Genomic DNA, 12,534 nt, shown 5'->3' with positions numbered 1-12,534 from the left:
AGGGGACCCCTGGAGCTTATCTAGGGGACAAAGCAGGGACAGCTTCAAAATACTTCAACATGTGGGAATGTAATGAAACCAGATCAAAAGGAGCCTGGTGGACCTGTAGCCTGGAGGAAAGAGGGATGCCTGTATGCTTTTACCTTTGAGTTCCTTAAACAGCTTGTCCCACTGCACTGAAAGGTTGCTGAATGTACTGTCTACTTCAAAGGTGTAAAGCAACCCCTGTGGCATTTACTGGCCAACTGACTACCTTCCTTGTTGTGTTTTAGACCTTCAAACAAGCTGGAGCTCTACAGGCTCAGCAATCTTGGTGACTAGAGAAGAAACTTGTCTGCTAGAGGTTTGTTAACTATGGGGTTACAAGAGGTAGGAGTAAACTCTAAAGCTTGGCTGGCAATAAAGAAGACATGTTGGGGCTGCACTTGACTTAATCAATGATAATAGAGTAGAAGTAGCATAAAAAAAGGCTTCATGAGTCAGAATCACCACTGATCAGGAACCTCTTCAGAGAGAAAGCCAATATCTGTTGCTGTAGTTCCTCTTGGACGTACAGCTGTTTTTTTCAATTTGCAGTTGTTCTGAGTCATGTGCAATTCTTATGACTGCACAACTCAGAATAATTTAATCATATTATTCTTGCTTATGTTAACGTGTCAGTGGAAATCTAACAAGTACGCAATAAAAAAGAATGTGACATTTTTCTTTATTCTGTTGGAGAGGAAAACATAACACTTGCTGTAGCCTGTGGTCATATTAGAATAGTTTCCATACCAATCACTTACATCTTAAATAAAGTTATGTGCTCACATGTATACATTTGCAAGCAGTATGCAAGTAGTAAATGCTGTGGTTGATGGCCTCTATTTTCAGTAGGAAATGGCATAGATCTGTACATCAGACACCCACAATATTTAATATTAAGGATTTTTAATGAGATTTTGAGGCTTGGAGCTATTAAAAAATTATTTAATTTCTTTTTTGTTTGTTTTGTTTCCTTTGGAGAGCAGAGTATTTGTGGTGGTTTTGTGTTTAGTTGGTTTAGGTTTCTTTTGTACTTTTGAGCTAACTGTAGTCTGTTCCCATGAACTGAACGTCTACTTACAGTTCAGGCATATTAGATGAACTCCTGGAACCTATTTCTAACTACTTTTTATCCAAAAAGAATTGACTTCAAGTGCTACAAGACTGTTCCACAATATGAGTGAAATATAGTGAGTGGTGACAGGAAATTTGATTCAAAAGACTGCCTCCAGTTCAAGCAAAATACCTAATGTGCCTGTAGCTAATATGTATCATTAGGAAATAAGGAATTCAAAGCCTTTAGTTGTCAGGGTTTAGGCAATCCTGTAGGCCCCAACATGTTTTAGTGCAGTAAAATGTTTCATTGTATGTTTGATTTAAACCACAAATGTATGCTGTGGTTTAAATCCATGCAAGAGAAGACAATAACATTTATATAAATTTCACTTTGATCAGATGCATTTTATGATTTTGCTGGTTAGTGCTGATATACCATGGTTTGTTTCTGCTTGAGCAACCATCCTTCTCATAACAGGGAAGTGAGAGAATTTCACCTGTAATGAGATCAGTGAGATTCAACATGCACCAAAATACAAGGCAGCACTTTCCTGGGAGTGTCCTGTCATTCTCTTCCAAGCTGTCATCTGCCCCACCTGAGTGAGTTGCTAAAACTAGCAAAGGCAACTTAAAATACTGCTGGCTTGCTACCTACAGATAATTTGCTGTAGTTGAGAGGAGTATGTGATTTGTTAGAATGTAATTATGAAATAGTGAAAAGATTGACATGTAGACCTGCCTATGAACAACATGCTTTTGCTTTTTTCCACTTATACATAGTGAAAACTTTCTCACTTAGGAGCAGTGCTTGCTCTGTGTGAATATAAAATAGTTCCTCTGAGTTAGATGATGAAAATATTTCTGCTGTGCTTACTTTAACTGGTGTTCTAAAAATTAGGTGGGATCCAATGTCCATAGCTACTAGTAACATATGCATGTGTGACATACAGTGATCAAACCAAGTGCTCAAATTCCTGCATCTCTTACCACTGCTGGATGGCTATTGCTGTCTTCCTGTCTAATGTCTTGATAAAGTACTATTTCATAGGAGCCATTAAAAAGAATTAAATAGCTAACTGCCTTTATGCTGTTAAGCTGATAGAATAATGTTATAAAGCCTGTCTTGCTATTGCTTAGTGCCAGTTCAAATACAAACAGTTACATCTGATCTAGGTTTCAGTGGGTGAGAAAGGCTGGTCTGTCAGCCTTACCCATTGCTGACCCACTGCCAGGATCCTAATCAATCAGCAGCTCCTCATGTTAGCAGGAACATACAGCATTTAAATTCTCAAACTCTCATGTTTTTGAAAAAAATATGTAGGCCCTCCATTAATACATTTTTCTGCATATTTATTCAGGCACAAACCCCATAAAACAAATAAATAAAGGGATCTTAGAGCTTGTTTTACCAAAATGTGGAATTGAAGAACAGAATAATGAACCAGCTTTTTAGGTAACACATGTTCTGATACCTTGTAAGACCATCTGCAGGCCAGCTTTCCCATGAATTCTCATAGTATGGGAAGTGTGGAAAAGAACATACAACAGTGTTTATATTCATTAGTATTGGTGATGTATCCTCTGATTTTTATTTTGGTTCTCTGCTGTGTGTATACCCAGGAAGAAACTTCCTAGAGTTAAAAAGTCCTGTAATAGAAAGATCACCTGGAAAACTGTTTTTACATGGTTCTGTAAATCTTCTAATGGTTAGACACTAATCCTTGACAAAATGTAACACATTCATTTATAGGATATAGAGCAGGTCTGGATAGGGGTTTTGAAAACCAAGGCAGAATACAAATTGTGTACTTCAGCATTTTTAAGTGTCCCAGCCTGAAAGGTTTCCAATATATTTTTTTTATTTTCAGAGTAGTTGGGTGTTTTCTAGTATTTATATAAGAGAAAGCTGGTGAAGTGCATGCAAGAATCACCTCATTCAAGGGGCTGAACTTCAGGTTGTGTAAGTGTGTCCTGACTGGTGTTCCATTTCCCCTACTCTGCTTCAAGAAATGACATGTGACATTGCTATCAGCTCTCCCTTAAGCAAAGAGAATAACAACACTCTTAATTTCAGACATGGTACTGCATTAACCAAGGTTATATATTAGTTTTCATTTTGTTTGGTTGCAAATGTGTGACCAGATTGAAGCAGTTTTTTTGTGAGTGTATGTGTTTAAAGGGTGGTTTGCACAGACTGTTGAGCAGAAACAAGATACGGACCAAAAATTATTTAACCAGACTTGTTTTATTTTTTATGGCAATGATGTGAAGAGCTCTCAAAGGTTCTCTTGGGGAGGGATGGGCAGTGATTTTGTGGAGGGCTGAACAAAGGCTCTGCTGAAGCAGCTGTGTCAGTAGAGCCCTCTCATGGAGATGGGGTGTGTGCCTTGCAGGAGGAAGTGTTTTGTCAGCATAGCTTTGCTGCTGTTTTACACAACAGGAACTGATCTTCCAAAAGCATTCTTCTGTTGGCACATGCAGCAGGGCTGTTGCTCATGGAACTGCTTGGCTGGAGTTTGGGATTCCCTCCATGTGACCCAGCCTGGCACAGCCGTCTGTGCTGGCTCTGTGCTGGGCAAGAGCACACAGAGCTCTGCTGGGGCTTGGTACCTGCAGGGCCTGAGCTGAAGCAACTTCCCTGAGAGAGGCATCTCTCTCTCTCCCTCTTCCCTGTCCTTTGATGACACATCTTACCATCTGCAGTGTTTAAAAAAATAGTATTCTGAATTACTTTCCTGTATGCAGATGAAAATGATCTCCTCTGGAATTTTACCTTAAAATATATTCATCCATTAACTGACTGCTACTGTGGGGAATTTTGGTTGAGCTGTGATAATTGGAGCCGTTTAACAATACAATATTGGTAGGTTTGGTAATCCTCTCAGAATCAGTGTACTTTAATGTTTCTCCAGTGTCCACTGGCTTTTTTGTTTGTTTCTTTTTTTACTTACAACTCTTCAGGGCTCAGAATTGACATACAAAATCCCTCAGCAATGTCATTTTTTTACAAAGTCAGACTTTAGATTTTTTTTCTCTACTGTGTCAAATAATGTGAGTGAACACAATATAAATACTGAGGAAAGAAATTGTCTCTCTCTGACTATCTAAGAACAATGCTGAAACAAAGAAATCATGTTGAGGCTATAAATATTTTTATGATCTAACTTAGAAGTGATATTAATTATAATTAGGACAGTACAAAGAACATGACGTGTATCTTTCAGCCATTAGTAATTTACATTGTTACATTAAACTATGGATAACATGATATTGTTAATTGGAAAAAATGAGGTTAGAATAATTTGCCCACTTTTCATAATCCCAAATAAAAGTTTCTCATGGAAGACCAGTAGATGATGCTATAAAAATTTTCCTCAAAATTGAAAAGTTTGATTCAAGTAAGCACAGTAAGCTGCTAGTAATTATCAGATATTTATTATGCTTTCTTTGGTTGCAAAGTATTCACCCGTTGAACAGAGAAACAAATTAACTGCTATATTCTTCCCAAAGAAAGATGAAGTTAGAAGAGGTTTCTTAGAACCTCTTACTCATTTTCATATTTAAAGAATTTTGAAAACTTATCCTTTCAGTTTCTAAAAACCTGAATTTAGAAACAAAATACAAATCCATACCCAAACAAACCCCACAGTCCAGAAAATCCTGTCAAGGACCACAGGGGAATAGAGGCTGAAGGAAGGCCAACCACACCCAGGGAAGATAAGGAAAGAACACATATCTCAATGATATGAGAAAAGCCTGTAAAGAGAAAGTTCAAATTCACATGGGTATCACAGAAATTACACATGGCTCATTCTAAATTTTACTTGTATGAGAGGAAACTTGGGAGCAATGTTGAGAGCTGCTCAGTTCAGACCACTACTTTTATGCTCTACTTATGAATTTCTGTTCCACTGGGAAGTAGAGCAAAATTGTTATTTCAGATAATGAAATACTGTGGTTAAAGCATAATTGGCTGAACAATTTAGCATCTGTATGATGAGCTGTGTAATGAGAGAGACTGCACTATCTGCAAGCCTGAGGACTGCACATGTTATAAGGCAGGCTGCTTTTGGAGTGACCTAGAAATGATTGAAAAATGGGCTGACAGGAATGTCATGAATTTAGATAAAGGCAGATGAGCAGCCCAGCCATCACGATAGAATAACTCTGTGCAAGAGAAGGTGCTGGGAAACAAGAGGAAAGAAGGCCTGTAGGAAGAGACCTGGCTGACCTGGTGACACAGTGAAGAGTCAGAGGCCAGCAAGACAAGTTTGAGTGTGGGAAATTTGAAATAGTTCTGAGGAAAAATAGAAGGAAAAATTGAGGACAGTCAAGTGCAGTAGGAGGCTGCTTAGAGGGAAGTGGAATCTCCATCCTTGGAGAGAGTCAGTGCTCACCTGGAGCATCCTGGCCCAGCTGGACCTGCTCTGAGTAGGGCTGGACCAGTGGACCTGCTTAAGGCCTTTCCAAGCTGCATGATTCTCTTGTATTTGACTGTCATGACCTCTTTGCATATAATAATGCTTTGGACTTCATGGGCAACTACATTTTAAACATTTGTTCTCTTAAATTTATGTCCAGTTGTTAACTGGTTTTCTGTATTTTTTTAAAAAGACTTTGTTCAAATTGATTCATAGTAGTGACATCTGGTTTCTAGGGAGCAATGAAAGCTAATATAAATGGGTAAGGATGGTTCAGATGGTTAAGTATGCAATGGTTTTATGGGTTATGTGGGACTGTAAATTATCTGGTTAAAAGCAGCATTTCTATTTTCACTTTGATACAGCCAAAGTGCCAAATATGTGCATGTTAGGTGCTACTAAAAGATATTAACCCAAGAAATCCCATTATTTCTTATCAGTTGTCCTGTTTTTCATTTCTCAACCCAATAGGTACTAGGGTAAAGTGTTGTCATTTGTGGTTTTATATCTCTCCTGCACATTGTATCAACTTAAGGGCAATTTTTTTTTTCTACATCAAATACTTTAGATGTAAAGTTTATAATTGCTTTAATGGGGACTTTAGCTGCCAGGAAAATATGAAGTGATGTGTGAGTTCATTACATCCACAAAGTAATAACTAAAGCATTTTTTGTTGAGTGCTCTTATATGTATCTGCCCCTAAAAACAAGCCTATGTAGGGCATCTGGATTCTGGCCCCTTAAAACTGTCTGATGTTGGCATGACTTTTTTCCTATCTAAATTTAAAGTTCATTATATATTTTAGTGATTTCCTCTCTTTAGAAGGAAAAAAGGTAAGTTAAAGAAAAAAAAAAATCAAACAATAGGAAGCAGGCAAGACCTGCTCCCCCTCCAGTGATAATTATCTATCAAATAGTGCTAATCTGAGCAGATATTTTCAATTTCTGGTCAGCTGTTTCAGACCCCAGCATGTGGTTGGATTTGTGGAATGGTGATGGAGGAAGAAGAAGAAGACATATAGGGATATGTTTTCTTTTACTTGAATTTTATTCAAGCTGCCTGCAGTATTATTTATGGATGTTACAATTTCTTTATTAAATAATCCACCCCTGAAGTCAGACCATACATCTAAAATCAGCACAAATGCTTGGAAAGCTTATGGAAAGCAAAGAGCAGAAAGAAATTAGTGTTGTTTTGTAAACAGAGTAAGCAATGGTGATTTTTGTAATATTGTTGTGCATTTGTCTGAACTGAGTGAAAACATATGCAATGATCTAGATAAGTTTTGTGTTAATGGGTTAGAAGGTATGCTAAATCTCTGGAATTTTATTGTGGACGTCTGCCAGTGCTGTCTATTTTCACTCAAGGTTTCATCTGAAACAAAAAAACAAGCAAAAATTTTTTATTTCTGAAGGCTTCTGAATTTCCTGTAATATAAAATTCCTCTTAGAAGGAGGTGAGTTGACTGGCTTTTGGTTTTGAACAGGCAGATTTCTTTAACAGTGTAACTGATAGCAAAGAATGGGAAGGCATTCAAACTTGACACAGTTGTTAGTACAAGATCTACTGATCTGCAGAGCTACATGAGCCCAGCCAGGAGGTTCTCCTGACCTACTTTTAGGTAACAAACTTGGCTATCACTGACACTTGAGAAATGACAAACATTAGATACCATAGTATCATAGGTAGCAACCCAAACTAAAACCTTTGAGACTTAATTATTATTACTTTAAAATTGTGTTTTCCTTTTATTGTTTGTGCCAGAAGATGTTTCTTTGACAAATTGTGTAGTCTGTGGAGGAAGTTACCTAGTTTTTCAAGAATATGTCTGTATGTGTAACAGGATAAATGTGGATTCTGGACACATACAATCAGAATTTTCTAATTACCTGTGTTTATTTGAGTCACATATATGCCTTTCACAACCTGTGTCCCTACTCTAGAATGTAAAAGTTTAGAAATCTCTAAATGCCTCTCAGTTCATTCTCCCACATGTGGAATAAATTAAGAGTATCTAGTAGAAGGATTTTTAATGTTTTCTGTAGTACTACTAATGAAAGACTCGTTTAAGCTCTTAAACAAAAGCATTCATTTTACAGAAGACTAATAAATAGTTCTGGTTCAACACAGTAATTTAAAGATTTCAGCTTTAAAAGTTTGCCAAACTGGGAGATGCTTTCCCCATTGATGATGTGTTTTGGGTACCTGCTTTGTTTGAGGGACCCTCATATTCCCCTCTAACTTGTGTGATTTGTAATTCCCGCTGAAAGCTGGCTGGGGTTCTGGATTCTCCTTGTGAGCTTCCAGTGGGATAATGCTGCCCACCCCTGCCTGGGAAAAGAAACGTTGCCTTTTGCAGTGTGATTTGAGCTTTCAATCCAGGCATAATTAGGAACAGAAGCAAAGTACCGTTCTTTGTGTGCGCAGTGTGTGTGAAGCACATTGCAGCAGTCCAAAGCTCTTCTGGCACAATTACTTGCAGCACCTGTTTTTTCCTTCTTGTCTTCATCTGAGCTTCATTTCTTCAGCCTTCACATTTGCATTCGTGTGTGTTCTCTGATCTTAGTGTTCCTTACGCAGGTTGGACTTGCTGTGTTTTGTCTGTGACTCCTACCTTTGAGCTCTCTTTCAGTTATTCATTGAAAATAAATCCTGTTACTGTTTCACTTGCTTTGCTGGCTCTTCATTCCCCATCTGCTTGGGCCTTCTGCTTAACTTTTCCATTCCCATTGCTTTCAGCCACACCAGTTTGGCTTGCTTTTTCTGCTTACTGTCATGCTTACTGTCATGCTCTTTCAGCAGCAACTCCTTGTCTTTCCTTACTGTTCTTACTTTTCTTCTAGAAAAGTCAGCTACTCCTCTTGGCCACTGTGAGAGGCAGATAAACATAACTAAATTGGGTTGGTGTCCCCAGTATGGCTAGTGACTTTGCAGTATTAAAGCTTGCTCCCTGTGAGCAGTGGTTTTTCTATACTACAAGGAAGCCAGTTTTTCTCGTGAATCTTGTAAACGAATCCTAAAGTTCAGTCTATGTAAATTACATTTCCTACTAGAAAAATAAGCTGTCTTTGGAAAATCTTGCATATTATAGCTTAGACATATGGTCCTATTTTGCATGCCAGTACTGGTGAAAGAAATCTGTTTCTTTCAAGGATTGCTTTGCTATGCTGAGAGACTTAATACTGATGCTTCTGTACAACAGCAGAAACTATTTTTGAGACCAACACTTTTGGGGAAGGAGAGTCCAACTAGTCCCTCTTGAAACCAGTCATCCTGGTTTGGAAGGTTGCCACTCCCACTTCACACAGCAAGTAGTGTAACCTTTGCCAAAACAGTCAAGACCAGTGGTGAAATGAAGGATTTTGTTTTGTTGTGAAGCTTGCCATTAAGTTCTCAGTACAAAATCATCAGGAGTGATTGTGAATATCTGAAGGCTCCTATGCCTGCTCGTGAAATGGTCTGACTAGCATCTGGCAGTGTCACTACAGTATAAATAGCCAAGGTACAACCACCACAATGAATTTGGTCTAATTTTCCATTTCAAGTTCCTACCATAAGCTGTCTAAAACCTCCCAAAGGCAGTTCGATTGACTAAAACTAAAGAGCAGATTTTTGTGCTCTTTGAAATATTGTTGGTTCCATTTGTTTTGCCATTTGAGTTCAGAAAAAAAGTATGTGTTTTGTTCTATGAGCTTTTCAGCCATTTTATTGTGATCCTTTAACCTTTTAGAGAAAAAGAATGAAACCTAGAAATGGAAAATTTTGTGTTAGTGTCAAACTCTGTCTCTGCTGGGTTTTCTTGTTACTGTTTCTTTTCTTATCTCCCTATTTTTTGCCCTTCAAGACAGTGCAGATCCTTGACATTCTCATGTGGGAATTCCTGTAATAGTATGCAACAAATGCATGTGAAGAGTATCTACTTACTGCAAGCCTGGAAATAAGATATGCTCTCAAATATGTGTAGAAATAGTAAAACTAATAAAACTTCAGTGATGGCTATGGCTATATTGCCTGTGCTAGATGAACTAATATTTGTGTACTATGGTTTTCTTTGTCAGCTGGTCTTTCAACCACCATGTACCTGGTGAACACTAAAATTCATTTAATTAAAGCAGCAAAGTGTCTGCACTTTCCATGTGAAACAACCAGCACTCTCTCCATTTCCATAACAATGCACAGAAAGGTAATGTGCCCCATAGGAAACTTCCCCTTGGGTGATCAGGGCTGGAAGTGATGCTTCATGTTCAAGAACTGTGGATCCACTGGGATATGGATTTCATTTAGGACTTTGTTGGAGAGGATTTTTTTTCTTAATATAGCCCTTAGTATCTGTGGTCTTTTGCATATTTCCATTTCCTGTAAAAAAATATGCTATTTGAACTTTAGGAACTAATAAAAGAAGTTTAGTGTGCTGGTTTGTAATGTGGAAATTAATAAACAAATAGAATACAAATGTCTGAGTTGGTTTTGTAAGTGGATTTTTTGTTCAATTTTGCATGAAAGTGGCTTAATATTGGTGTTACTGGTCTGGTTGACATGTTAATATTACTCTGGATTGTTGAAAGGTTTCAAGAAATGGACAGACTTAATTTGTAGTTCGCTACAAAGGTTATAAAACTGGTGAAAATTGATGATCTTTCATCTTTCTTAACTGCATCTCTCATTGTTGCCTAAAATATGTTGTGAATCGGTATCTCAAGCTTAAGGACCCCATGTAAGACTTAAGAATTACTGTTTGAAGTATTTCCTTAGATCTGTCATTTTATTTTACTCTGCCTTCACTGCATAAATGCTTTTTTGGGATTTTTTTTAATGCCTTAGCTATTAGTCTGAAAGTACTGTGTTTTTCCAGTTTGTCTTAAAACTTCTTCCTCCTCTGTGTTCCTGGTTGCTCCATACTGTCTTGTGTAGATGCTGTGTTTCTAGGTCTGCTATCTCAGTGTGTCCAGAACAAGCTTACACCAAGGACAGTGGTTAAAGCTCACTCCAGATTAATTAGATTTAAACAAGATACTCTTATTTTATACAAGTGATGGGTCTGGCATCATACTTTCTTTTAGGAAAGGGAGCAGTTATTCTGTTATGTAGATAGTAAAAGCTTATAATGGGTCTGCATAGTTAGATCATAGAAAATGTGAAAAGTTAGAATAGAGAAGCAATATTTCCTTCAGTTTCAAATAGACTTGTATTTAATGTTTACTGTCAGGTTATATTTTTCAACATCAACATAGAAAATTGGTTTTTAACATAAGGGATTGGTTCTTGGTTTGTTGTTTTGTTTTGGTGGGTTTTTGGTGGATTTTTTTCTGTCTAGTTTTACTTTTCATGTTGTTTTAGACTCTAATTTCGGTGTGTGGCACAATTAAATAAAAGGGCAACGAATCCTTGGTTTGCTTTGAAAACGGTAGCACTTGAAATGCATCGGGTCTCCTGGGAGAGGATTCTTGTCATTTTTCCACCTTCATGGATTTTCTTTCAGGTAGAGCTCTTGTGTGCCTGATAGCAAATTCAGCTGGTTTTATATTGGCTGTTTTCCTTAACTACCACTCAGATTTTATTTCCATAATGCTCACTTTCCTTCAGTCTACTGTTTGCTTTGATGAGTCAGGCTCTTTTGGAGAGCAGTCAAATAAAAAGAAAAGTGATATACCCTATTTTATCACAGCTTTTTCTGTGATTTTTTTCTGTCTGATCTTTTCTATGCAAGCAGATACTATTGATATGCAGGTTGTATTTTGGCAAAAGCAGAGCTGTATGAATGCGGCTGCTGCAGCAGTTTTAAATGGAATTGTTCTGCTGTTAGTAGAAATCTTCCTTCAATCAGCTAACTTTTTGCATACTCTGGAAGGCTTTGCATGACTTTGCTGTCTCTGTAGAACTGGTTAAGTAACAATTTTAGGTTACAAAATCAGAGGTCACACTAAAGTTTTAGAGTAGTTGTGTCTTTTTTTCCCTGTTGAGTTTGAAAGAGTTTGCCTTCCCAGTCTATCTGGCCCTTCATTTTATTTTCCTCCTGTCTTAATCTAAAGGGATGGAACCAAACAAAATTGTAGCAAAGTTCAGGTAAGATTACAATTTTCAGGAATGTGTGTGATATATGACAATGTGTACTCTTCTATCCCATAGCTGCTATTTCAGATGCTGTAATAGTCTCAGCCTGTGGTTCTACTAATGACTGTGGCTATTGATGGCTAGATGGCATGTTTAAGAATTCAAAATGGAAAAATAATAGTGAACTCAGTCAAAGTCTTAAGTTGGCAAATTTTTTTTGTCATTTTGTTCATGATAACATGAATCTTCAGTGACTTTTCAGCAAGAAGGAAAGTATTTGCAAGAGAGTATTGCAAATAGGTTGCCTGTGGTTATAGCAAAAATTGAATGCCTTCTGTTTGATAGCAATTAAAGCTGTGCCTATAGATCAGGTACATTCAGAGTGTAAATTTTTCATGTGGCTTTATATTTGGTTTCAGAGTACTGCCCAGTTCTGAGAAAAAATGCCAAGATTGGATGTAACAAGCTCCCAAATAAATAGTTTGGGTGGGCTTTTTTCATGTTTACATGTACTACCACCCCTAAGACTGAGATAATTAAAGTAAGTTTCCATCTGTAGAATGGGAAATGCTTGATAGGTGTGCAATATATGCAATAAATGTATATGACAGAAAGGCTTACAGATCACATTACCAGGCTGTGGTAATAGAAATACTATAATTATATATCATAGGATTACCTATGACAGTGGAAAGTATTAATGTCATTTATTTTGACTGAAATAGTTCATTATAATCCTAAAAAAGAGAAAGGGGCATCACCTAGGGTCCCACTCAGGCTGACTTCAGTCTGTGGAGGGTGCCCAGAGGACTAATTTTGAGTAGACTCATCACTTTAGGCACAGTGAATCAGTACACTACCCATGAGTGACCTGATAATCTGTGTGCCTGGTGTTGCTCAACACGACAGTGCCATCGGCTCTTGGGTCACACCTCTGTAGTTCACCAGGCTGGCCCTGTCACCACTTGGGTCAGCAGGGACA

The 12,534-nt window shown here is 37.6% G+C and overlaps 1 protein-coding gene across 2 annotated transcripts in view; it reads left to right on the top strand.

Moving 5' to 3' along the window:
* The window catches only part of ME1 (malic enzyme 1), a 154,318-nt gene that overhangs the window by 17,405 nt on the left and 124,379 nt on the right, over window positions 1-12,534 (top strand). The gene's annotated exons all lie outside the window — the stretch shown is intronic.

The sequence above is a fragment of the Agelaius phoeniceus genome, chromosome 3 (assembly GCF_051311805.1).
Source record: "Agelaius phoeniceus isolate bAgePho1 chromosome 3, bAgePho1.hap1, whole genome shotgun sequence".
In the NCBI taxonomy this organism is placed as follows: domain Eukaryota; kingdom Metazoa; phylum Chordata; class Aves; order Passeriformes; family Icteridae; genus Agelaius; species Agelaius phoeniceus.
This window is presented reverse-complemented; position numbering and strand designations above follow the sequence as displayed.